This window comes from Cervus elaphus, unplaced genomic scaffold, assembly GCF_910594005.1.
Source record: "Cervus elaphus unplaced genomic scaffold, mCerEla1.1, whole genome shotgun sequence".
Classification (NCBI taxonomy): Eukaryota; Metazoa; Chordata; class Mammalia; order Artiodactyla; family Cervidae; genus Cervus; species Cervus elaphus.
In genome coordinates, this window is record NW_025316783.1 from 1,379,151 (window position 1) to 1,404,712 (window position 25,562).

Genomic DNA, 25,562 nt, shown 5'->3' on the forward strand with positions numbered 1-25,562 from the left:
TTGGAGGCACTGATCTCCGTGTACCTCTGGAGTTTTCAAAAGATGTGAGGCCTCCGGTCGCGGTGAGGTGGGGAAGTAGGTCTTTCTCTGTGGTCTCCACAGGGGATTCAGACATCCTTTCATCTTGCGAGATGCAAGACGAGCCTGCATTCAAGTCACTGCAGGGATATTCGGCCTTATTTCGAGTCAGGGCATCGCGGTCTCCATTCCACTTGAGGCCAGAAACTCAGGGTCCCTCTCACATACCTAGAGCTGAGAGAAGCCTCCTCTTGAGGTGCTTGTGGTAAGATGGTATTGCTCTGGAGTCGAAGCCAGGGACTAACCTCTCATATCGAGTTGATTTCTGGTCCACGGAGCTCTTTCGTGCTGCTACAGGGACCTCAGGATCCCTCCAGCCTTGAAACAGTGTTCTTGGGGTTTCTCTGGAGTGCCATCAAGGAAATCAAGGCTCCTTTCATGTGTGATGTGCAACACGGAATTGCTCTGCACGCAGTGCAGGGGAATCGGGCCTCATCTCGCGGCGAGGGGGAACTCTCATGGTTTTTCTCGAGTTGCGGCGGGAACCTGGGGTATATTCTCGAGTTACGACGGGGATGGCCCTTCCACCCACGTGTTTGTTCAGCGACGTCAGGACTCCTGCCTAGTTGCGAGGGACAACTCGGGATTCTCCTCGAGGCTTGGCAGGGCAATTGGGACGCCTCTCCAGCTGAGGTGGGAGACCAAGTGTCCCTTTCCAAGTGCCACAGGAATCCTGGGACTCCTATCAAGTTTCACGAGAAGTCAGGCATCGTCTCCTTTGGAGGCACTGATCTCCGCGTACCTCTGGAGTTTTCAAAGGATGTGAGGCCTCCGGTCGCGATGAGGTGGGGAACTAGTTCTTTTTCTGTGGTCTCCACAGGGGAGTCAGACATCCTTTCGTCTTGGGAGATGCAAGACAAGCCTGCATTCAAGTCACTGCAGGGATATCCGGCCTTATTTCGAGTCAGGGCAGCGCGGTGTCCATTCCACTTGAGGCCGCAAATCAGGGTCCCTCTCACATACCTAGAGCTGAGAGAAGCCTCCTCTTGAGGTGCGTCTGGTAAGGTGATATTCCTCTGGAGTCGAATCCAGGGACTAACCTCTCATCTCGAGTTGATTTTTGGTCCACGGAGCTCTTTCGTGTTGCTACAGTGACCTCAGGTTCCCTCTAGCCTTGAAACAGTTTTCTTGGGGTTTCTCTGGAGTGCCATCAAGGAAATTAAGGCTCCTTTCATGTGTGATGTGCAACACGGAATTGCTCTGCACGCAGTGCAGGGGAATCGGCCCTTATCTCGCGCCGAGGGGGAAGTCTCATGGTTTTTCTCGAGTTGCGGCGGGAACCTGGGGTATATTCTCGAGTTACGATGGGGATAGCCCTTCCACACACGTGTTTGTTCAGCGACGGCAGGACTCTTGCCTAGTTGCGAGGGACAACTCGGGATTCTCCTCGAGGCTTGGCAGGGCAATTGGGACGCCTCTCCAGCTGAGGCGGGAGACCAAGGGTCCCTTTCCACGTGCCACAGGAATCCTGGGACTCCTATCAAGTTTCACGAGGAGTCAGGCATCGTCTCCTTTGGAGGCACTGATCTCTGCGTACCTCTGGAATTTTCAAAGGATGTGAGGCCTCCGGTCGTGATGAGGTGGGGAACTAGGTCTTTCTCTGTGGTCTCCACAGGGGATTCAGACATCCTATCGTCTTGGGAGATGCAAGACGAGCCTGCATTCAAGTCACTGCAGGGATATCCGGCCTTATTTCGAGTCAGGGCATCACGGTGTCCATTCAACTTGAGGCCGCAAAATCAGGGTTCCTCTCACATATCTAGAGCTCAGAGAAGCCTCCTCTTGAGGTACTTGTAGTAAGGTGGTATTCCTCTGGAGCCGAAGCCAGGGACTAACCTCTCATCTCGAGTTGATATTTGGTCCACGGAGCTCTTTCGAGTTGCTACAGTGACCTCAGGATCCCTCAAGCCTTGAAACAGTGTTCTTGGGGTTTCTCTGGAGTGCCATCAAGGAAATCAAGGCTCCTTTCATGTGTGATGTGCAACACGGAATTGCTCTGCACGCAGTGCAGGGGAATCGGGCCTCATTTTGCGGCGAGGGGGAAGTCTCATGGTTTTTCTCGAGTTGCGGCGGGAACCTGGGGTATATTCTCGAGTTACGACGGGGATGGCCCTTCCACCCACGTGTTTGTTCAGCGATGTCAGGACTCCTGCCTAGTTGTGAGGGACAACTCGGGATTCTCCTCGAGGCTTGGCAGGGCAATTGGGACGCCTCTCCAGCTGAGGCGGGAGACCAAGGGTCCCTTTCCACGTGCCACAGGAATCCTGGGACTCCTATCAAGTTTCACGAGGAGTCAGGCATCGTCTCCTTTGGAGGCACTGATCTCTGCGTACTTCTGGAGTTTTCAAAGGATGTGAGGCCTCCGGTCGCGATGAGGTGGGGAACTAGTTCTTTTTCTGTGGTCTCCACAGGGGAGTCAGACATCCTTTCGTCTTGGGAGATGCAAGACAAGCCTGCATTCAAGTCACTGCGGGGATATCCGGCCTTATTTCGAGTCAGGGCAGCGCGGTGTCCATTCCACTTGAGGCCGCAAATCAGGGTCCCTCTCACATACCTAGAGCTGAGAGAAGTCTCCTCTTGAGGTGCTTCTGGTAAGGTGGTATTCCTCTGGAGTCGAAGCCAGGGACTAACCTCTCATCTCGAGTTGATATTTGGTCCACGGAGCTCTTTCGTGTTGCTACAGTGACCTCAGGTTCCCTCTAGCCTTGAAACAGTGTTCTTGGGGTTTCTCTGGAGTGCCATCAAGGAAATCAAGGCTCCTTTCATGTGTGATGTGCAACACGGAATTGCTCTGCCCACAGTGCAGGGGAATCGGCCCTTATCTCGGGCCGAGGGGGAAGTCTCATGGTTTTTCTCGAGTTGCGGCGGGAACCTGGGGTATATTCTCGAGTTACGACAGGGATGGCCCTTCCACACACGTGCTTGTTCAGCGACGAAGAACTCCTGCCTAGTTGCGAGGGTCAACTCGGGATTCTCCTCGAGGCTTGGCAGGGCAATTGGGATGCCTCTCCAGCTGAGACGGGAGACCAAGGGTCCCTTTCCACGTGCCACAGGAATCCTGGGACTCATATCAGGTTTCACGAGGAGTCAGGAATCGTCTCCTTTGGAGGCACTGATCTCCGCGTACCTCTGGAGTTTTCAAAGGATGTGAGGCCTCCGTTCGCGATGAGGTGGGGAACTAGGTCTTTCTCTGTGGTCTCCACAGGGGATTCAGACATCCTTTCGTCTTGGGAGATGCAAGACGAGCCTGCATTCAAGTCACTGCAGGGATATCTGGCCTTATTTCGCGTCAGGGCATCGCGGTCTCCATTCCACTTGAGGCCGCAAACTCAGGGTCGCTCTCACATACCTAGAACTGAGAGAAGCCTCCTCTTGAGGTGCTTGTGGTAAGGTGGTATTCCTCTGGAGTCGAAGCCAGGGACTAACCTCTCATCTCGAGTTGATCCATGGTCCACGGAGCTCTTTCGTGCTGCTACAGGGACCTCAGGATCCCTCCAGCCTTGAAACAGTGTTCTTGGGGTTTCTCTGGAGTGCCATCGAGGAAATCAAGGCTCCTTTCATGTGTCATGTGCAACACGGAATTGCTCTGCACGCAGTGCAGGGGAATCGGGCCTCATCTCGCGGCGAGGGGGAAGTCTCATGGTTTTTCACGAGTTGCGGCGGGAACCTGGGGTATATTCTCGAGTTACGACGGGGATGGCCCTTCCACCCACGTGTTTGTTCAGCGACGTCAGGACTCCTGCCTAGTTGCGAGGGACAACTCGGGATTCTCCTCGAGGCTTGGCAGGGCAATTGGGACGCCTCTCCAGCTGAGGCGGGAGACCAAGTGTCCCTTTCCAAGTGCCACAGGAATCCTGGGACTCCTATCAAGTTTCACGAGAAGTCAGGCATCGTCTCCTTTGGAGGCACTGATCTCCGCGTACCTCTGGAGTTTTCAAAGGATGTGAGGCCTCCGGTCGCGATGAGGTGGGGAACTAGGTCATTCTCTGTGGTCTCCACAGGGGATTCAGACATCCTTTCGTCTTGGGAGATGCAAGACGAGCCTGCATTCAAGTCACTGCAGGGATATCCGGCCTTATTTCGCGTCAGGGCATCGCAGTGTCCATTCCACTTGAGGCCGCAAACTCAGGGTCCCTCTCACATAGCTAGAGCTGAGAGAAGCCTCCTCTTGAGGTGCTTGTGGTAAGGTGGTATTCCTCTGGAGTCGATGCCAGGGACTAACTTCTCATCTCGAGTTGATTTTTGGTCCACGGAGCTCTTTCGTGTTGCTACAGTGACCTCAGGATCCCTCAACCTTGAAACAGTGTTCTTGGGGTTTCTCTGGAGTGCCATCAAGGAAATCATGGCTCCTTTCATGTGTGATGTGCAACACGGAATTGCTCTGCACGCAGTGCAGGGGAATCGGGCCTCATCTCGCGGCGAGGGGGAAGTCTCATGGTTTTTCTCGAGTTGCGGCGGGAACCTGGGGTATATTCTCGAGTTACGACGGGGATGGCCCTTCCACCCACGTGTTTGTTCAGTGACGTCAGGACTCCTGCCTAGTTTCGAGGGACAACTCAGGATTCTCCTCGAGGCTTGGCAGGGCAATTGGGACGTCTCTCCAGCTGAGGTGGGAGACCAAGTGTCCCTTTCCACGTGCCACAGGAATCCTGTGACTCCTATCAAGTTTCACGAGGAGTCAGGCATCGTCTCCTTTGGAGGCACTGATCTCCGAGTACCTCTGGAGTTTTCAAAGGATGTGAGGCCTCCGGTCGCGATGAGGTGGGGAACTAGGTCATTCTCTGTGGTCTCCACAGGGGATTCAGACATCCTTTCGTCTTGGGAGATGCAAGACGAGCCTGCATTCAAGTCACTGCAGGGGTATCCGGCCTTATGTCGCGTCAGGGAATCGCGGTGTCCATTCCACTTGAGGCCGCAAAATCAGGGTCCCTCTCACATACATAGAGCTGAGAGAAGCCTCCTCTTTAGGTGCTTGTGGTAAGGTGGTATTCCTCTGGAGTCGAAGCCAGGGACTAACCTCTCATCTCGAGTTGATTTTTGGTCCACGGAGCTCTTTCGTGTTGCTACAGTGACCTCAGGATCCCTCTAGCCTTGAAACAGTGCTCTTGGGGTTTCTCTGGAGTGCCATCAGGGAAATCAAGGCTCCTTTCATGTGTGATGTGCAACACGGAATTGCTCTGCACGCAGTGCAGGGGAATCAGGCCTCATCTCGCGGCGAGGGGGAAGTCTCATGGTTTTTCTCCAGTTGCGGCGGGAACCTCGGGTATATTCTCGAGTTACGACGGGGATGGCCCTTCCACCCACGTGTTTGTTCAGCGACGTCAGGACTCCTGCCTAGTTGCGAGGGACAACTCGGGATTCTCCTCGAGGCTTGGCAGGGCAATTGGGACGCCTCTCCAGCTGAGGCGGGAGACCAAGGGTCCCTTTCCACGTGCCACAGGAATCCTGGGACTCATATCAAGTTTCACGAGGAGTCAAGCATCGTCTCCTTTGGAGGCACTGATCTCTGCGTACCTCTGGAGTTTTCAAAGGATGTGAGGCCTCCGGTCACGATGAGGTGGTGAACTAGGTCTTTCTCTGTGGTCTCCACAGGGGATTCAGACATCCTTTCGTCTTGGGAGATGCAAGACGAGCCTGCATTCAAGTCACTGCAGGGATATCCGGCCTTATTTCGAGTCAGGGCATCGCGGTCTCCATTCCACTTGAGGCCGCAAACTCAGGGTCCCTCTCACATACCTCGAGCTGAGAGAAGCCGCCTCTTGAGGTGCTTGTGGTAAGGTGGTATTCCTCTGGAGTCGAAGCCAGGGACTAACCTCTCATCTTGAGTTGATTTTTGGTCCACGGAGCTCTTTCGTGTTGCTACAGTGACCTCAGGATCCCTCAATCTTGAAACAGTGTTCTTGGGGTTTCACTGGAGTGCCATCAAGGAAATCAAGGCTCCTTTCATGTGTGATGTGCAACACGGAATTGCTCTGCAGGCAGTGCAGGGGAATCGGGCCTCATCTCGCCGCGAGGGGGAAGTCTCATGGTTTTTCTCGAGTTGCGGCGGGAACCTGGAGTATATTCTCGAGTTACGACGGGGATGGCCCTTCCACCCACGTGTTTGTTGAGCGACGTCAGGACTCCTGCCTAGTTGCGAGGGACAACTCGGGATTCTCCTCGATGCTTGGCAGGGCAATTGGGACGCCTCTCCAGCTGAGGCGGGAGACCAAGGGTCCCTTTCCACGTGCCACAGGAATCCTGGGACTCCTATCAAGTTTCACGAGGAGTCAGGCCTCGTCTCCTTTGGAGGCACTGATCTCCGCGTACCTCTGGAGTTTTCAAAGGATGTGAGGCCTCCGGTTGCGATGAGGTGGGGAACTAGGTCTTTCTCTGTGGTCTCCACAGGGGATTCAGACATCCTTTCGTCTTGGGAGATGCAAGACGAGCCTGCATTCAAGTCACTGCAGGGATATCCGGCCTTATTTCGAGTCAGGGCATCGCGGTGTCCATTCAACTTGAGGCCGCAAACTCAGGGTCCCTCTCAAATACCTAGAGCTGAGAGAAGCCTCCTCTTGAGGTGCTTGTGGTAAGGTGGTATTCCTCTGGAGTCGAAGCCAGGGACTAACCTCTCATCTCGAGTTGATTTTTGGTCCACGGAGCTCTTTCGTGTTGCTACAGTGACCTCAGGATCCCTCTAGCCTTGAAACAGTGTTCTTGGGGTTTCTCTGGAGTGCCATCAAGGAAATCAAGGCTCCTTTCATGTGTGATGTGCAACACGGAATTGCTCTACACGCAGTGCAGGGGAATCGGGCCTCATCTCGCGGCGAGGGGGAAGTCTCATGGTTTTTCTCGAGTTGCGGCGGGAACCTGGGGTATATTCTCGAGTTACGACGGGGATGGCCCTTCCACCCACGTGTTTCTTCAGCGACGTCAAGACTCCTGCCTAGTTGCGAGGGACAACTCGGGATTTTCCTCGAGGCTTGGCAGGGCAATTGGGACGCCTCTCCAGCTGAGGTGGGAGACCAAGGGTCCCTTTCCACGTGCCACAGGAATCCTGCGACTCCTATCAAGTTTCACGAGGAGTCAGGCATCGTCTCCTTTGGAGGCACTGATCTCAGCATACCTCTGGAGTTTTCAAAGGATGTGAGGCCTCCGGTCGCGATGAGGTGGGAACTAGGTCTTTCTCTGTGGTTTCCACAGGGGATTCAGACATCCTTTCGTCTTGGGAGATGCAAGACGAGCCTGTATTCAAGTCACTGCAGGGATATCCGGCCTTATTTCGAGTCAGGGCATCGCGGTCTCCATTCCACTTGAGGCCGCAAACTCAGGGTCCCTCTCACATACCTAGAGCTGAGAGAAGCCTCCTCTTGAGGTGCTTGTGGTAAGGTGGTATTCCTCTGGAGTCGAAGCCAGGGACTAACCTCTCATCTCGAGTTGATTTTTGGTCCACGGAGCTCTTTCGTGTTGCTACAGTGACCTCAGGATCCCTCAACCTTGAAACAGTGTTCTTGGGGTTTCACTGGAGTGCCATCAAGGAAATCAAGGCTCCTTTCATGTGTGATGTGCAACACGGAATTGCTCTGCAGGCAGTGCAGGGGAATCGGGCCTCATCTCGCGGCGAGGGGGAAGTCTCATGGTTTTTCTCGAGTTGCGGCGGGAACCTGGAGTATATTCTCGAGTTACGACGGGGATGGCCCTTCCACCCACGTGTTTGTTCAGCGACGTCAGGACTCCTGCCTAGTTGCGAGGGACAAGTCGGGATTCTCCTCGAGGCTTGGCAGGGCAATTGGGACGCCTCTTCAGCTGAGGCGGGAGACCAAGGGTCCCTTTCCACGTGCCACAGGAATCCTGGGACTCCTATCAAGTTTCACGAGGAGTCAGGCATCGTCTCCTTTGGAGGCACTGATCTCCGCGTACCTCTGGAGTTTTCAAAGGATGTGAGGCCTCCGGTCGCGATGAGGTGGGGAACTAGGTCTTTCTCTGTGGTCTCCACAGGGGATTCAGACATCCTTTCGTCTTGGGAGATGCAAGACGAGCCTGCATTCAAGTCACTGCAGGGATATCCGGCCTTATTTCGCGTCAGGGAATCGCGGTGTCCATTCCACTTGAGGCCGCAAACTCAGGGTCCCTCTCACATACCTAGAGCTGAGAGAAGCCTCCTCTTCAGGTGCTTGTGGTAAGGTGGTATTCCTCTGGAGTCGAAGCCAGGGACTAACCTCTCATCTCGAGTTGATTTTTGGTCCACGGAGCTCTTTCGTGTTGCTACAGTGACCTCAGGATCCCTCTAGCCTTGAAACAGTGTTCTTGGGGTTTCTCTGGAGTGCCATCAAGGAAATCAAGGCTCCTTTCATGTGTGATGTGCAACACGGAATTGCTCTACACGCAGTGCAGGGGAATCGGGCCTCATCTCGCGGCGAGGGGGAAATCTCACGGTTTTTCTCGAGTTGCGGCGGGAACCTGGGGTATATTCTCGAGTTACGACGGGGATGGCCCTTCCACCCACGTGTTTCTTCAGCGACGTCAAGACTCCTGCCTAGTTGCGAGGGACAACTCGGGATTCTCCTCGAGGCTTGGCAGGGCAATTGGGACGCCTCTCCAGCTGAGGTGGGAGACCAAGGGTCCCTTTCCACGTGCCACAGGAATCCTGCGACTCCTATCAAGTTTCACGAGGAGTCAGGCATCGTCTCCTTTGGAGGCACTGATCTCAGCATACCTCTAGAGTTTTCAAAGGATGTGAGGCCTCCGGTCGCGATGAGGTGGGGAACTAGGTCTTTCTCTGTGGTCTCCACAGGGGATTCAGACATCCTTTCGTCTTGGGAGATGCAAGACGAGCCTGCATTCAAGTCACTGCAGGGATATCCGGCCTTATTTCGAGTCAGGGCATCGCGGTCTCCATTCCACTTGAGGCCGCAAATTCAGGGTCCCTCTCACATAGCTAGAGCTGAGAGAAGCCTCCTCTTGAGGTGCTTGTGGTAAGGTGGTATTCCTCTGGAGTCGAAGCCAGGGACTAACCTCTCATCTCGAGTTGATTTTTGGTCCACGGAGCTCTTTCGTGTTGCTACAGTGACCTCAGGATCCCTCTAGCCTTGAAACACTGTTCTTGGGGTTTCTCTGGAGTGCCATCAAGGAAATCAAGGCTTCTTTCATGTGTGATGTGCAACACGGAATTGCTCTGCACGCAGTGCAGGGGAATCGGGCCTCATCTCGCGGCGAGGGGGAAGTCTCATGGTTTTTCTCGAGTTGCGGCGGGAACCTGGGGTATATTCTCGAGTTACGAAGGGAATGGCCCTTCCACTCACGTGTTTCTTCAGCGACGTCAGGACTCCTGCCTAGTTGCGAGGGACAACTCGGGATTCTCCTCGAGGCTTGGCAGGGCAATTGGGACGCCTCTCCAGCTGAGGCGGGAGACCAAGGGTCCCTTTCCACGTGCCACAGGAATCCTGGGACTCCTATCAAGTTTCACGAGGAGTCAGGCATCGTCTCCTTTGGAGGCACTGATCTCTGCATACCTCTGGAGTTTTCCAAGGATGTGAGGCCTCCGGTCGCGATGAGGTGGGGAACTAGTTCTTTCTCTGTGGTCTCCACATGGGATTCAGACATCCTTTCGTCTTGGGAGATGCAAGACGAGCCTGCATTCAAGTCACTGCAGGGATATCCGGCCTTATTTCGAGTCAGGGCATCGCGGTGTCCATTCCACTTGAGGCCGCAAACTCAGGGTCCCTCTCACATACCTAGAGCTGAGAGAAGCCTCCTCTTGAGGTGCATGTGGTATGGTGGTATTCCTCTGGAGTCGAAGCCAGGGACTAACCTCTCATCTCAAGTTGATTTTTGGTCCACGGAGCTCTTTCATGTTGCTACAGTGACCTCAGGATCCCTCAACCTTGAAACAGTGTTCTTGGGGTTTCTCTGGAGTGCCATCAAGGAAATCAAGGCTCCTTTCATGTGTGATGTGCAACACGGAATTGCTCTGCACGCAGTGCAGGGGAATCGGGCCTCATCTCGCGGCGAGGGGGAAGTCTCATGGTTTTTCTCGAGTTGCGGCGGGAACCTGGGGTATATTCTCGAGTTACGACTGGGATGGCCCTTCCACCCACGTGTTTGTTCAGCGAAGTCCGGACTCCTGCCTAGTTGCGAGGGACAACTCGGGATTCTCCTCGAGACTTGGCAGGGCATTTGGGACGCCTCTCCAGCTGAGGCGGGAGACCAAGGGTCCCTTTCCACGTGCCACAGGAATCCTGGGACTCCTATCAAGTTTCACGAGGAGTCAGGCATCGTCTCCTTTGGAGGCACTGATCTCCGCGTACCTTTGGAGTTTTCAAAGGATGTGAGGCCTCCGGTCGCGATGAGGTGGGGAACTAGGTCTTTCTCTGTGGTCTCCACAGGGGATTCAGACATCCTTTCGTCTTGGGAGATGCAAGACGAGCCTGCATTCAAGTCACTGCAGGGATATCCGGCCTTATTTCGAGTCAGGGCATTGCGGTCTCCATTCCACTTGAGGCCGCAAACTCAGGGTCCCTCTCACATACCTCGAGCTGAGAGAAGCCGCCTCTTGAGGTGCTTGTGGTAAGGTGGTATTCCTCTGGAGTCGAAGCCAGGGACTAACCTCTCATCTTGAGTTGATTTTTGGTCCACGGAGCTCTTTCGTGTTGCTACAGTGACCTCAGGATCCCTCAATCTTGAAACAGTGTTCTTGGGGTTTCACTGGAGTGCCATCAAGGAAATCAAGGCTCCTTTCATGTGTGATGTGCAACACGGAATTGCTCTGCAGGCAGTGCAGGGGAATCGGGCCTCATCTCGCGGCGAGGGGGAAGTCTCATGGTTTTTCTCGAGTTGCGGCGGGAACCTGGAGTATATTCTCGAGTTACGACGGGGATGGCCCTTCCACCCACGTGTTTGTTCAGCGACGTCAGGACTCCTGCCTAGTTGCGAGGGACAACTCGGGATTCTCCTCGAGGCTTGGCAGGGCAATTGGGACGCCTCTCCAGCTGAGGCGGGAGACCAAGGGTCCCTTTCCACGTGCCACAGGAATCCTGGGACTCCTATCAAGTTTCACGAGGAGTCAGGCCTCGTCTCCTTTGGAGGCACTGATGTCCGCGTACCTCCAGAGTTTTCAAAGGATGTGAGGCCTCCGGTTGCGATGAGGTGGGGAACTAGGTCTTTCTCTGTGGTCTCCACAGGGGATTCAGACATCCTTTCGTCTTGGGAGATGCAAGACGAGCCTGCATTCAAGTCACTGCAGGGATATCCGGCCTTATTTCGAGTCAGGGCATCGCGGTGTCCATTCAACTTGAGGCCGCAAACTCAGGGTCCCTCTCAAATACCTAGAGCTGAGAGAAGCCTCCTCTTGAGGTGCTTGTGGTAAGGTGGTATTCCTCTGGAGTCGAAGCCAGGGACTAACCTCTCATCTCGAGTTGATTTTTGGTCCACGAAGCTCTTTCGTGTTGCTACAGTGACCTCAGGATCCCTCTAGCCTTGAAACAGTGTTCTTGGGGTTTCTCTGGAGTGCCATCAAGGAAATCAAGGCTCCTTTCATGTGTGATGTGCAACACGGAAATGCTCTACACGCAGTGCAGGGGAATCGGGCCTCATCTCGCGGCGAGGGGGAAGTCTCACGGTTTTTCTCGAGTTGCGGCGGGAACCTGGGGTATATTCTCGAGTTACGACGGGGATGGCCCTTCCACCCACGTGTTTGTTCAGCGATGTCAGGACTCCTGCCTAGTTGTGAGGGACAACTCGGGATTCTCCTCGAGGCTTGGCAGGGCAATTGGGACGCCTCTCCAGCTGAGGCGGTAGACCAAGGGTCCCTTTCCACGTGCCACAGGAATCCTGGGACTCCTATCAAGTTTCACGAGGAGTCAGGCATCGTCTCCTTTGGAGGCACTGATCTCTGCGTACTTCTGGAGTTTTCAAAGGATGTGAGGCCTCCGGTCGCGATGAGGTGGGGAACTAGTTCTTTTTCTGTGGTCTCCACAGGGGAGTCAGACATCCTTTCGTCTTGGGAGATGCAAGACAAGCCTGCATTCAAGTCACTGCGGGGATATCCGGCCTTATTTCGAGTCAGGGCAGCGCGGTGTCCATTCCACTTGAGGCCGCAAATCAGGGTCCCTCTCACATACCTAGAGCTGAGAGAAGTCTCCTCTTGAGGTGCTTCTGGTAAGGTGGTATTCCTCTGGAGTCGAAGCCAGGGACTAACCTCTCATCTCGAGTTGATATTTGGTCCACGGAGCTCTTTCGTGTTGCTACAGTGACCTCAGGTTCCCTCTAGCCTTGAAACAGTGTTCTTGGGGTTTCTCTGGAGTGCCATCAAGGAAATCAAGGCTCCTTTCATGTGTGATGTGCAACACGGAATTGCTCTGCCCACAGTGCAGGGGAATCGGCCCTTATCTCGGGCCGAGGGGGAAGTCTCATGGTTTTTCTCGAGTTGCGGCGGGAACCTGGGGTATATTCTCGAGTTACGACAGGGATGGCCCTTCCACACACGTGCTTGTTCAGCGACGAAGAACTCCTGCCTAGTTGCGAGGGTCAACTCGGGATTCTCCTCGAGGCTTGGCAGGGCAATTGGGATGCCTCTCCAGCTGAGACGGGAGACCAAGGGTCCCTTTCCACGTGCCACAGGAATCCTGGGACTCATATCAGGTTTCACGAGGAGTCAGGAATCGTCTCCTTTGGAGGCACTGATCTCCGCGTACCTCTGGAGTTTTCAAAGGATGTGAGGCCTCCGTTCGCGATGAGGTGGGGAACTAGGTCTTTCTCTGTGGTCTCCACTGGTGATTCAGACATCCTTTCGTCTTGGGAGATGCAAGACGAGCCTGCATTCAAGTCACTGCAGGGATATCTGGCCTTATTTCGCGTCAGGGCATCGCGGTCTCCATTCCACTTGAGGCCGCAAACTCAGGGTCGCTCTCACATACCTAGAACTGAGAGAAGCCTCCTCTTGAGGTGCTTGTGGTAAGGTGGTATTCCTCTGGAGTCGAAGCCAGGGACTAACCTCTCATCTCGAGTTGATCCATGGTCCACGGAGCTCTTTCGTGCTGCTACAGGGACCTCAGGATCCCTCCAGCCTTGAAACAGTGTTCTTGGGGTTTCTCTGGAGTGCCATCGAGGAAATCAAGGCTCCTTTCATGTGTCATGTGCAACACGGAATTGCTCTGCACGCAGTGCAGGGGAATCGGGCCTCATCTCGCGGCGAGGGGGAAGTCTCATGGTTTTTCACGAGTTGCGGCGGGAACCTGGGGTATATTCTCGAGTTACGACGGGGATGGCCCTTCCACCCACGTGTTTGTTCAGCGACGTCAGGACTCCTGCCTAGTTGCGAGGGACAACTCGGGATTCTCCTCGAGGCTTGGCAGGGCAATTGGGACGCCTCTCCAGCTGAGGCGGGAGACCAAGTGTCCCTTTCCAAGTGCCACAGGAATCCTGGGACTCCTATCAAGTTTCACGAGAAGTCAGGCATCGTCTCCTTTGGAGGCACTGATCTCCGCATACCTCTGGAGTTTTCAAAGGATGTGAGGCCTCCGGTCGCGATGAGGTGGGAACTAGGTCATTCTCTGTGGTCTCCACAGGGGATTCAGACATCCTTTCGTCTTGGGAGATGCAAGACGAGCCTGCATTCAAGTCACTGCAGGGATATCCGGCCTTATTTCGCGTCAGGGCATCGCAGTGTCCATTCCACTTGAGGCCGCAAACTCAGGGTCCCTCTCACATAGCTAGAGTTGAGAGAAGCCTCCTCTTGAGGTGCTTGTGGTAAGGTGGTATTCCTCTGGAGTCGATGCCAGGGACTAAATTCTCATCTCGAGTTGATTTTTGGTCCACGGAGCTCTTTCGTGTTGCTACAGTGACCTCAGGATCCCTCAACCTTGAAACAGTGTTCTTGGGGTTTCTCTGGAGTGCCATCAAGGAAATCATGGCTCCTTTCATGTGTGATGTGCAACACGGAATTGCTCTGCACGCAGTGCAGGGGAATCGGGCCTCATCTCGCGGCGAGGGGGAAGTCTCATGGTTTTTCTCGAGTTGCGGCGGGAACCTGGGGTATATTCTCGAGTTACGACGGGGATGGCCCTTCCACCCACGTGTTTGTTCAGCGACGTCAGGACTCCTGCCTAGTTGCGAGGGACAACTCGGGATTCTCCTCGAGGATTGGCAGGGCAATTGGGACGCCTCTCCAGCTGAGGCGGGAGACCAAGGGTCCCTTTCCACGTGCCACAGGAATCCTGGGACTCCTATCAAGTTTCACGAGGAGTCAGGCATCGTCTCCTTTGGAGGCACTGATCTCCGCGTACCTCTGAAGTTTTCAAATGATATGAGGCATCCGGTCGCAATGAGGTGGGGAACTAGGTCTTTCTCTGTGGTCTCCACAGGGGATTCAGACATCCTGTCATCTTGGGAGATGCAAGACTAGCCTGCATTCAAGTCACTGCTGGGATATCCGGCATTATTTCACGTCAGGGCATCGCAGTGTCCATTCCACTTGAGGCCGCAAACTCAGGGTCCCTCTCACATACCTAGAGCTGAGAGAAGCCTCCTCTTGAGGTGCTTGTGGTAAGGTGGTATTCCTCTGGAGTCGAAGCCAGGGACTAACCTCTCATCTCGAGTTGAATCATGGTCCATGGAGCTCTTTCGTGCTGCTACAGGGACCTCAGTATCCCACCAGCCTTGAAACAGTGTTCTTGGGGTTTCTCTGGAGTGCCATCAAGGAAATCAAGGCTCCTTTCATGTGTGATGTGTAACACGGAATTGCTCTGCACGCAATGCAGGGGAATTGGGCCTCATTTCGCGGCGAGGGGGAAGTCTCATGGTTTTTCTCGAGTTGCGGCGCGAACCTGGGGTATATTCTCGAGTTACGACGGGGATGGCCCTTCCACCCACGTGTTTGTTCAGTGACGTCAGGACTCCTGCCTAGTTTCGAGGGACAACTCAGGATTCTCCTCGAGGCTTGGCAGGGCAATTGGGACGTCTCTCCAGCTGAGGTGGGAGACCAAGTGTCCCTTTCCACGTGCCACAGGAATCCTGTGACTCCTATCAAGTTTCACGAGGAGTCAGGCATCGTCTCCTTTGGAGGCACTGATCTCCGAGTACCTCTGGAGTTTTCAAAGGATGTGAGGCCTCCGGTCGCGATGAGGTGGGGAACTAGGTCATTCTCTGTGGTCTCCACAGGGGATTCAGACATCCTTTCGTCTTGGGAGATGCAAGACGAGCCTGCATTCAAGTCACTGCAGGGATATCCGGCCTTATGTCGCGTCAGGGAATCGCGGTGTCCATTCCACTTGAGGCCGCAAAATCAGGGTCCCTCTCACATACATAGAGCTGAGAGAAGCCTCCTCTTGAGGTGCTTGTGGTAAGGTGGTATTCCTCTGGAGTCGAAGCCAGGGACTAACCTCTCATCTCGAGTTGATTTTTGGTCCACGGAGCTCTTTCGTGTTGCTACAGTGACCTCAGGATCCCTCTAGCCTTGAAACAGTGCTCTTGGGGTTTCTCTGGAGTGCCATCAGGGAAATCAAGGCTCCTTTCATGTGTGATGTGCAACACGGAATTGCTCTGCACTCAGTGCCGGGGAATCAGGCCTCATCTCGCGGCGAGGGGGAAGTCTCATGGTTTTTCTCCAGTTGCGGCGGGAACCTCGGGTATATTCTCGAGTTACGACGGGGATGGCCCTTCCACCCACGTGTTTGTTCAGCGACGTCAGGACTCCTGCCTAGTTGCGAGGGACAACTCGGGATTCTCCTCGAGGCTTGGCAGGGCAATTGGGACGCCTCTCCAGCTGAGGCGGGAGACCAAGGGTCCCTTTCCACGTGCCACAGGAATCCTGGGACTCCTATCAAGTTTCACGAGGAGTCAGGCATCGTCTCCTTTGGAGGCACTGATCTCCGCGTACCTCTGGAGTTTTCAAAGGATGTGAGGCCTCCGGTCGCGATGAGGTGGGGAACTAGGTCTTTCTCTGTGGTCTCCACAGGGGATTCAGACATCCTTTCGTCTTGGGAGATGCAAGACGAGCCTGCATTCAAGTCACTGCAGGGATATCCGGCCTTATTTCGCGTCAGGGAATCGCGGTGTCCATTCCACTTGAGGCCGCAAACTCAGGGTCCCTCTCACATACCTAGAGCTGAGAGAAGCCTCCTCTTCAGGTGCTTGTGGTAAGGTGGTATTCCTCTGGAGTCGAAGCCAGGGACTAACCTCTCATCTCGAGTTGATTTTTGGTCCACGGAGCTCTTTCGTGTTGCTACAGTGACCTCAGGATCCCTCTAGCCTTGAAACAGTGTTCTTGGGGTTTCTCTGGAGTGCCATCAAGGAAATCAAGGCTCCTTTCATGTGTGATGTGCAACACGGAATTGCTCTACACGCAGTGCAGGGGAATCGGGCCTCATCTCGCGGCGAGGGGGAAGTCTCACGGTTTTTCTCGAGTTGCGGCGGGAACCTGGGGTATATTCTCGAGTTACGACGGGGATGGCCCTTCCACCCACGTGTTTCTTCAGCGACGTCAAGACTCCTGCCTAGTTGCGAGGGACAACTCGGGATTCTCCTCGAGGCTTGGCAGGGCAATTGGGACGCCTCTCCAGCTGAGGTGGGAGACCAAGGGTCCCTTTCCACGTGCCACAGGAATCCTGCGACTCCTATCAAGTTTCACGAGGAGTCAGGCATCGTCTCCTTTGGAGGCACTGATCTCAGCATACCTCTAGAGTTTTCAAAGGATGTGAGGCCTCCGGTCGCGATGAGGTGGGGAACTAGGTCTTTCTCTGTGGTCTCCACAGGGGATTCAGACATCCTTTCGTCTTGGGAGATGCAAGACGAGCCTGCATTCAAGTCACTGCAGGGATATCCGGCCTTATTTCGAGTCAGGGCATCGCGGTCTCCATTCCACTTGAGGCCGCAAATTCAGGGTCCCTCTCACATACCTAGAGCTGAGAGAAGCCTCCTCTTGAGGTGCTTGTGGTAAGGTGGTATTCCTCTGGAGTCGAAGCCAGGGACTAACCTCTCATCTCGAGTTGATTTTTGGTCCACGGAGCTCTTTCGTGTTGCTACAGTGACCTCAGGATCCCTCTAGCCTTGAAACACTGTTCTTGGGGTTTCTCTGGAGTGCCATCAAGGAAATCAAGGCTTCTTTCATGTGTGATGTGCAACACGGAATTGCTCTGCACGCAGTGCAGGGGAATCGGGCCTCATCTCGCGGCGAGGGGGAAGTCTCATGGTTTTTCTCGAGTTGCGGCGGGAACCTGGGGTATATTCTCGAGTTACGAAGGGAATGGCCCTTCCACTCACGTGTTTCTTCAGCGACGTCAGGACTCCTGCCTAGTTGCGAGGGACAACTCGGGATTCTCCTCGAGGCTTGGCAGGGCAATTGGGACGCCTCTCCAGCTGAGGCGGGAGACCAAGGGTCCCTTTCCACGTGCCACAGGAATCCTGGGACTCCTATCAAGTTTCACGAGGAGTCAGGCATCGTCTCCTTTGGAGGCACTGATCTCCGCGTACCTCTGGAGTTTTCAAAGGATGTGAGGCCTCCGGTCGCGATGAGGTGGGGAACTAGTTCTTTCTCTGTGGTCTCCACATGGGATTCAGACATCCTTTCGTCTTGGGAGATGCAAGACGAGCCTGCATTCAAGTCACTGCAGGGATATCCGGCCTTATTTCGAGTCAGGGCATCGCGGTGTCCATTCCACTTGAGGCCGCAAACTCAGGGTCCCTCTCACATACCTAGAGCTGAGAGAAGCCTCCTCCTGAGGTGCATGTGGTATGGTGGTATTCCTCTGGAGTCGAAGCCAGGGACTAACCTCTCATCTCAAGTTGATTTTTGGTCCACGGAGCTCTTTCATGTTGCTACAGTGACCTCAGGATCCCTCAACCTTGAAACAGTGTTCTTGGGGTTTCTCTGGAGTGCCATCAAGGAAATCAAGGCTCCTTTCATGTGTGATGTGCAACACGGAATTGCTCTGCACGCAGTGAAGGGGAATCGGGCCTCATCTCGCGGCGAGGGGGAAGTCTCATGGTTTTTCTCGAGTTGCGGCGGGAACCTGGGTTATATTCTCGAGTTACGACTGGGATGGCCCTTCCACCCACGTGTTTGTTCAGCGAAGTCCGGACTCCTGCCTAGTTGCGAGGGACAACTCGGGATTCTCCTCGAGACTTGGCAGGGCATTTGGGACGCCTCTCCAGCTGAGGCGGGAGACCAAGGGTCCCTTTCCACGTGCCACAGGAATCCTGGGACTCCTATCAAGTTTCACGAGGAGTCAGGCATCGTCTCCTTTGGAGGCACTGATCTCCGCGTACCTTTGGAGTTTTCAAAGGATGTGAGGCCTCCGGTCGCGATGAGGTGGGGAACTAGGTCTTTCTCTGTGGTCTCCACAGGGGATTCAGACATCCTTTCGTCTTGGGAGATGCAAGACGAGCCTGCATTCAAGTCACTGCAGGGATATCCGGCCTTATTTCGAGTCAGGGCATTGCGGTCTCCATTCCACTTGAGGCCGCAAACTCAGGGTCCCTCTCACATACCTCGAGCTGAGAGAAGCCGCCTCTTGAGGTGCTTGTGGTAAGGTGGTATTCCTCTGGAGTCGAAGCCAGGGACTAACCTCTCATCTTGAGTTGATTTTTGGTCCACGGAGCTCTTTCGTGTTGCTACAGTGACCTCAGGATCCCTCAATCTTGAAACAGTGTTCTTGGGGTTTCACTGGAGTGCCATCAAGGAAATCAAGGCTCCTTTCATGTGTGATGTGCAACACGGAATTGCTCTGCAGGCAGTGCAGGGGAATCGGGCCTCATCTCGCCGCGAGGGGGAAGTCTCATGGTTTTTCTCGAGTTGCGGCGGGAACCTGGAGTATATTCTCGAGTTACGACGGGGATGGCCCTTCCACCCACGTGTTTGTTCAGCGACGTCAGGACTCCTGCCTAGTTGCGAGGGACAACTCGGGATTCTCCTCGAGGCTTGGCAGGGCAATTGGGACGCCTCTCCAGCTGAGGCGGGAGACCAAGGGTCCCTTTCCACGTGCCACAGGAATCCTGGGACTCCTATCAAGTTTCACGAGGAGTCAGGCCTCGTCTCCTTTGGAGGCACTGATGTCCGCGTACCTCCAGAGTTTTCAAAGGATGTGAGGCCTCCGGTTGCGATGAGGTGGGGAACTAGGTCTTTCTCTGTGGTCTCCACAGGGGATTCAGACATCCTTTCGTCTTGGGAGATGCAAGACGAGCCTGCATTCAAGTCACTGCAGGGATATCCGGCCTTATTTCGAGTCAGGGCATCGCGGTGTCCATTCAACTTGAGGCCGCAAACTCAGGGTCCCTCTCAAATACCTAGAGCTGAGAGAAGCCTCCTCTTGAGGTGCTTGTGGTAAGGTGGTATTCCCCTGGAGTCGAAGCCAGGGACTAACCTCTCATCTCGAGTTGATTTTTGGTCCACGAAGCTCTTTCGTGTTGCTACAGTGACCTCAGGATCCCTCTAGCCTTGAAACAGTGTTCTTGGGGTTTCTCTGGAGTGCCATCAAGGAAATCAAGGCTCCTTTCATGTGTGATGTGCAACACGGAAATGCTCTACACGCAGTGCAGGGGAATCGGGCCTCATCTCGCGGCGAGGGGGAAGTCTCACGGTTTTTCTCGAGTTGCGGCGGGAACCTGGGGTATATTCTCGAGTTACGACGGGGATGGCCCTTCCACCCACGTGTTTCTTCAGCGACGTCAACACTCCTGCCTAGTTGCGAGGGACAACTCGGGATTCTCCTCGAGGCTTGGCAGGGCAATTGGGACGCCTCTCCAGCTGAGGTGGGAGACCAAGGGTCCCTTTCCACGTGCCACAGGAATCCTGCGACTCCTATCAAGTTTCACGAGGAGTCAGGCATCGTCTCCTTTGGAGGCACTGATCTCAGCATACCTCTGGAGTTTTCAAAGGATGTGAGGCCTCCGGTCGCGATGAGGTGGGGAACTAGGTCTTTCTCTGTGGTTTCCACAGGGGATTCAGACATCCTTTCGTCTTGGGAGATGCAAGACGAGCCTGTATTCAAGTCACTGCAGGGATATCCGGCCTTATTTCGAGTCAGGGCATCGCGGTCTCCATTCCACTTGAGGCCGCAAACTCAGGGTCCCTCTCACATACCTAGAGCTGAGAGAAGCCTCCTCTTGAGGTGCTTGTGGTAAGGTGGTATTCCTCTGGAGTCGAAGCCAGGGACTAACCTCTCATCTCGAGTTGATTTTTGGTCCACGGAGCTCTTTCGTGTTGCTACAGTGACCTCAGGATCCCTCAACCTTGAAACAGTGTTCTTGGGGTTTCACTGGAGTGCCATCAAGGAAATCAAGGCTCCTTTCATGTGTGATGTGCAACACGGAATTGCTCTGCAGGCAGTGCAGGGGAATCGGGCCTCATCTCGCGGCGAGGGGGAAGTCTCATTGTTTTTCTCGAGTTGCGGCGGGAATCTGGAGTATATTCTCGAGTTACGACGGGGATGGCCCTTCCACCCACGTGTTTGTTCAGCGACGTCAGGACTCCTGCCTAGTTGCGAGGGACAACTCGGGATTCTCCTCGAGGCTTGGCAGGCAATTGGGACGCCTCTTCAGCTGAGGCGGGAGACCAAGGGTCCCTTTCCACGTGCCACAGGAATCCTGGGACTCCTATCAAGTTTCACGAGGAGTCAGGCATCGTCACCTTTGGAGGCACTGATCTCCGCGTACCTCTGGAGTTTTCAAAGGATGTGAGGCCTCCGGTCGCGATGAGGTGGGGAACTAGGTCTTTCTCTGTGGTCTCCACAGGGGATTCAGACATCCTTTCGTCTTGGGAGATGCAAGACGAGCCTGCATTCAAGTCACTGCAGGGATATCCGGCCTTATTTCGCGTCAGGGAATCGCGGTGTCCATTCCACTTGAGGCCGCAAACTCAGGGTCCCTCTCACATAGCTAGAGCTGAGAGAAGCCTCCTCTTCAGGTGCTTGTGGTAAGGTGGTATTCCTCTGGAGTCGAAGCCAGGGACTAACCTCTCATCTCGAGTTGATTTTTGGTCCACGGAGCTCTTTCGTGTTGCTACAGTGACCTCAGGATCCCTTTAGCCTTGAAACAGTGTTCTTGGGGTTTCTCTGGAGTGCCATCAAGGAAATCAAGGCTCCTTTCATGTGTGATGTGCAACACGGAATTGCTCTACACGCAGTGCAGGGGAATCGGGCCTCATCTCGCGGCGAGGGGGAAGTCTCACGGTTTTTCTCGAGTTGCGGCGGGAACCTGGGGTATATTCTCGAGTTACGACGGGGATGGCCCTTCCACCCACGTGTTTCTTCAGCGACGTCAAGACTCCTGCCTAGTTGCGAGGGACAACTCGGGATTCTCCTCGAGGCTTGGCAGGGCAATTGGGACGCCTCTCCAGCTGAGGTGGGAGACCAAGGGTCCCTTTCCACGTGCCACAGGAATCCTGCGACTCCTATCAAGTTTCACGAGGAGTCAGGCATCGTCTCCTTTGGAGGCACTGATCTCAGCATACCTCTAGAGTTTTCAAAGGATGTGAGGCCTCCGGTCGCGATGAGGTGGGGAACTAGGTCTTTCTCTGTGGTCTCCACAGGGGATTCAGACATCCTTTCGTCTTGGGAGATGCAAGACGAGCCTGCATTCAAGTCACTGCAGGGATATCCGGGGTTATTTCGAGTCAGGGCATCGCGGTCTCCATTCCACTTGAGGCCGCAAATTCAGGGTCCCTCTCACATACCTAGAGCTGAGAGAAGCCTCCTCTTGAGGTGCTTGTGGTAAGGTGGTATTCCTCTGGAGTCGAAGCCAGGGACTAACCTCTCATCTCGAGTTGATTTTTGGTCCACGGAGCTCTTTCGTGTTGCTACAGTGACCTCAGGATCCCTCTAGCCTTGAAACACTGTTCTTGGGGTTTCTCTGGAGTGCCATCAAGGAAATCAAGGCTTCTTTCATGTGTGATGTGCAACACGGAATTGCTCTGCACGCAGTGCAGGGGAATCGGGCCTCATCTCGCGGCGAGGGGGAAGTCTCATGGTTTTTCTCGAGTTGCGGCGGGAACCTGGGGTATATTCTCGAGTTACGAAGGGAATGGCCCTTCCACTCACGTGTTTCTTCAGCGACGTCAGGACTCCTGCCTAGTTGCGAGGGACAACTGGGATTCTCCTCGAGGCTTGGCAGGGCAATTGGGACGCCTCTCCAGCTGAGGCGGGAGACCAAGGGTCCCTTTCCACGTGCCACAGGAATCCTGGGACTCCTATCAAGTTTCACGAGGAGTCAGGCATCGTCTCCTTTGGAGGCACTGATCTCCGCGTACCTCTGGAGTTTTCAAAGGATGTGAGGCCTCCGGTCGCGATGAGGTGGGGAACTAGTTCTTTCTCTGTGGTCTCCACATGGGATTCAGACATCCTTTCGTCTTGGGAGATGCAAGACGAGCCTGCATTCAAGTCACTGCAGGGATATCCGGCCTTATTTCGAGTCAGGGCATCGCGGTGTCCATTCCACTTGAGGCCGCAAACTCAGGGTCCCTCTCACATACCTAGAGCTGAGAGAAGCCTCCTCTTGAGGTGCATGTGGTATGGTGGTATTCCTCTGGAGTCGAAGCCAGGGACTAACCTCTCATCTCAAGTTGATTTTTGGTCCACGGAGCTCTTTCATGTTGCTACAGTGACCTCAGGATCCCTCAACCTTGAAACAGTGTTCTTGGGGTTTCTCTGGAGTGCCATCAAGGAAATCAAGGCTCCTTTCATGTGTGATGTGCAACACGGAATTGCTCTGCACGCAGTGCAGGGGAATCGGGCCTCATCTCGCGGCGAGGGGGAAGTCTCATGGTTTTTCTCGAGTTGCGGCGGGAACCTGGGGTATATTCTCGAGTTACGACTGGGATGGCCCTTCCACCCACGTGTTTGTTCAGCGAAGTCCGGACTCCTGCCTAGTTGCGAGGGACAACTCGGGATTCTCCTCGAGACTTGGCAGGGCAATTGGGACGCCTCTCCAGCTGAGGCGGGAGACCAAGGGTCCCTTTCCACGTGCCACAGGAATCCTGGGACTCCTATCAAGTTTCACGAGGAGTCAGGCATCGTCTCCTTTGGAGGCACTGATCTCCGCGTACCTTTGGAGTTTTCAAAGGATGTGAGGCCTCCGGTCGCGATGAGGTGGGGAACTAGGTCTTTCTCTGTGGTCTCCACAGGGGATTCAGACATCCTTTCGTCTTGGGAGATGCAAGACGAGCCTGCATTCAAGTCACTGCAGGGATATCCGGCCTTATTTCGAGTCAGGGCATCGCGGTGTCCATTCCACTTTAGGCCGCAAACTCAGGGTCCCTCTCAAATACCTAGAGCTAAGAGAAGCCTCCTCTTGAGGTGCTTGTGGTAAGGTGGTATTCCTCTGGAGTCGAAGCCAGGGACTAACCTCTCATCTCCAGTTGATTTGTGGTCCACGGAGCTCTTTCGTGTTGCTACAGTGACCTCCGGATCCCGCTCGCCTTAAAACAGTGTTCTTGGGGTTTCTCTGGAGTGCCATCAAGGAAATCAAGGCTCCTTTCATGTGTGATGTGCAACACGGAATTGCTCTGCACGCAGTGCAGGGGAATCAGGCCTCATCTCGCGGCGAGGGGGAAGTCTCATTTTTTTTCTCGAGTTGCGGCGGGAACCTGGGGTATATTCTCGAGTTACGACGGGGATGGCCCTTCCACCCACGTGTTTGTTCAGCGACGTCAGACTCCTGCCTAGTTGCGCGGGACAACTCGGGATTCTCCTCGAGGCTTGGCAGGGCATTTGGGACGCCTCTCCAGCTGAGGCGGGAGACCAAGGGTCCCTTTCCACGTGCCACAGGAATCCTGGGACTCCTATCAAGTTTCACGAGGAGTCAGGCATCGTCTGCTTTGGAGGCACTGATCTCCGCGTACCTCTGGAATTTTCAAAGGATGTGAGGCCTCCGGTCGCGATGAGGTGGGGAACTAGGTCTTTCTCTGTGGTCTCCACAGGGGATTCAGACATCCTTTCGTCTTGGGAGATGCAAGACGAGCCTGCATTCAAGTCACTGCAGGGACACCCGGCCTTATTTCGAGTCAGGGCATCGCGGTGTCCATTCCACTTGAGGCCGCAAACTCAGGGTCCCTCTCACATACCAAGAGCTGAGAGAAGCCTCCTCTTGAGGTGCTTGTGGTAAGGTGGTATTCCTCTGGAGTCGAAGCCAGGGACTAACCTCTCATCTCGAGTTGATTTTTGGTCCACGGAGCTCTTTCGTGTTGCTATAGTGACCTCAGGGTCCCTCTAGCCTTGAAACAGTGTTCTTGGGGTTTCTCTGGAGTGCCATCAAGGAAATCAAGGCTCCTTTCATGTGTGATGTGCAACACGGAATTGCTCTGCACACAGTGCAGGGTATCGGACCTCATTTTGCGGCGAGGGGGAAGTCTAATGGTTTTTCTCGAGTTGCGATGGTAACCTGTGGTATATTCTCGAGTTACGACGGGGATGGCCCTTCCACCCACGTGTTTGTTCAGCGACGTCAGACTCCTGCCTAGTTGCGAGGGACAACTCGGGATTCTCCTCGAGGCTTGGCAGGGCAATTGGGACGCCTCTCCAGCTGAGGCGGGAGACCAAGTGTCACTTTCCACGTGCCACAGGAATCCGGGGACTCCTATCATGTTTCACGAGGAGTCAGGCATCGTCTCCTTTGGAGGCACTGATCTCTGCGGACCTCTGGAGTTTTCAAAGGATGTGAGGCCTCCGGTCGCCATGAGGTGGGGAACTAGGTCTTTCTCTGCGGTCTCCACATGGGATTCAGACATCCTTTCATCTTGGGAGATTCAAGACGAGCCTGCGTTCAAGTCACTGCAGGGATATCCGGCCTTATTTTGCGTCAGGGCATCGCAGTGTCCATTCCACTTAAGGCCGCAAAATCAGGGTCCCTCTCACATACCTAGAGCTGAGAGAAGCCTCCTCTTGAAGTGCTTGTGGTAAGGTGGTATTCCCCTGGAGTCGAAGCCACGGACTAACCTCTCATCTCGAGTTGACTTTTGGTCCACGGAGCTCTTTCGTGTTGCTACAGTAACCTCAGGATCCCTCTAGCCTTGAAACACTGTTCTTGGGGTTTCTCTGGAGTGCCATCAAGGAAATCAAGGCTCCTTTCATGTGTGATGTGCAACACGGAATTGCTCTGCACGCAGTGCCGGGGAATCGGGCCTCATCTCGCGGCGAGGGGGAAGTCTCATGGTTTTTCTCGAGTTGCGGCGGGAACCTGGGGTATATTCTCGAGTAACGACGGGGATGGCCCTTCCACCCACGTGTTTGTTCAGCGACGTCAGGATTCCTGCCTAGTTGCGAGGGACAACTCGGGATTCTCCTCGAGCCTTGGCAGGGCAATTGGGACCCCTCTCCAGCTGAGGCGGGAGACCAAGGGTCCCTTTCCACGTGCCACAGGAATCCTGGGACTCCTATCAAGTTTCAGGAGGAGTCAGGCATCGTCTCCTTTGGAGGCACTGATCTCCGCCTACCTCTGGAGTTTTCAAAGGATGTGAGGCCTCCGGTCGCGATGAGGTCGGGAACTAGGTCTTTCTCTGTGGTCTCCACAGGGGATTCAGA